The sequence below is a fragment of the Elephantulus edwardii genome, unplaced genomic scaffold (genome assembly GCF_000299155.1).
Source record: "Elephantulus edwardii isolate Elephantulus edwardi_28Jun2011 unplaced genomic scaffold, EleEdw1.0 scaffold00208, whole genome shotgun sequence".
Taxonomy (NCBI): Eukaryota; Metazoa; Chordata; class Mammalia; order Macroscelidea; family Macroscelididae; genus Elephantulus; species Elephantulus edwardii.
This window is the reverse complement of record NW_006399958.1, coordinates 4,151,849-4,153,666: the sequence shown is the minus strand read 5'-3', so window position 1 is coordinate 4,153,666 and position 1,818 is coordinate 4,151,849. Positions and strand designations below refer to the sequence as shown.

General features: G+C 43.6%; 1 protein-coding gene across 1 annotated transcript in view; it reads left to right on the top strand.

Moving 5' to 3' along the window:
- The window catches only part of LOC102846728 (zinc finger protein 350-like), a 13,876-nt gene that overhangs the window by 1,079 nt on the left and 10,979 nt on the right, over nt 1-1,818 (top strand). The window lies entirely within an intron of this gene.

Below are 1,818 nucleotides of genomic sequence, written 5' to 3'. Positions count from 1 at the left end.
TGAGTATCGTGTGCATTGCACTGAGTGAGTATCGTGTGCATTGCACTGAGTATCGTGTGCATTGCACTGAGTATCGCGTGCATTGCACTGAGTATCGCGTGCATTGCACTGAGTATCGTGTTATAGGACGGTCCCATGCCCAGAGCCTCAGTGATAGGGTGGTATTAATAAGTTCAGAATTCTCTCTATAGGTATCAGTTATAAAACTGTAGTTCTTTTTCTTCAGCCAGCAAAACTAGTTGCTTAGCCTCTGAATCCTCTGTTTCCTCCTTTTAGTCATGTAGAGTAGTTTAATCTGTCTGTTTACCAGAAGAGGAAATGCATCTCTCCTAGATGCTGGTGAAGCTGGGTTCTCCAGTCATATGTAAACAGTATGTTAATCTACCTGTTTGCCAGGAAGAGAACTGGGGCATATTAGTCTGGGCAAAGGGGGCCAAAGAGAAGAATGAAGAATTCAGAACTCAAATGCTGATGGCCTTGTCTGCTTTTGTTAAGAAGAGCTAGTGGCCGTGTTTGTCTAGCTGAGCTGGCAGGTGGCTCTTAAATCAGAATGGAATGTCCCTCCCTAAAGACTCTGTTTATAAAAATCCTCCCCAGTAAGTTCAGAATGTGACTTCCCATTCTTCCTCTCCAGGATGAGGGACTCACCCGGGAGCTCCTCCCCCCCCCTTTTAATAAAGCTGCATTAAGTTTTCTCCCGCTCTTTCTGATTTCTTCTTTAAGTCCACTAACCTAACAGGGCCTTTTTTGAGTTAGTGATATGGAGATGGGAACTGTCCTTTTCAGGTGTAGAAATTAACCTTTTCTTACTAACAAAAGTGCATTGTTAAAGGAGCTGGAGTTTCACCTTAGTATATAAGGCCATGACCACTCCCAGACGGAGAGGCAGTCTGTGAGGTGACTCACTGTCTCCCAGATCTGTCTATTGCAGTCCGTTTGTCTTTCTGGTGACTGACTACAAAAAGAACCCCTTGCGTTCAGTAACACCAGGAGCCTTGGCTTTTGGGACAGAAGGTGGAATAGCCACCCCCCCCCCAGTGTTTGAAAACCTTGATGTAGTTGTTATGTGCCATTGAGTCACTTGCGACTCATAGCGACCCTATGTACAAGAGCCCTAAACCCTTATCTATGCTGTGCCAACCTCACCATCTCTGACACACTCGTTCCCACCACTCCAATCACAGACTCCATCCATCTCATCGAGGGTCTTCCTTTCCTGTTCTGCCCCTCCACTTTCTCAAACATGATCTCCCTCTCCAAGGACCGGTCCCTTATTGCAACATGCCCAAAGTAGTAGTGACATATTTTCTCTTTTCCCTAGGGAGCTGCACTTCAAACCCAACCGCCTCTCTTACAGTTCGAATTCATCTACCTCCTCTCATACGATTGACAACCTCCAAAGATCATTAGAGGATCTGCTGTGAGTTGGTTCCAGAAATGCAAGGATTTTTTTTGGTTAATTTTCTAGTTTCTGAGGATCTAATTCACGACCTCATGCAGCAGTCTGAGACTGTTTTGTGCCCCCAAATTGGAAATGAATTCTGTGGGAGCTTTACATTCTTGCTTTACTGCTTTGCTGACTGCTAAGAGATGAACTGAGTATAACAATGAATGAATGTAAAGCCAAAGTCTCTGTAAATGTTCATTAAAATTAATAAAATTTAATAATTAAAAAAAAAGATGAACTGCTTCCCTGCCCCCCAAAGTATATATTGTAAATCTTGACCCCTGTGCCTCTTGTTATAATCCCACTTGATTATGGGTTCTGTTTTTTTGTATTGAGGAGACAAGATGGATATACGGTGTACCTTGAATCAG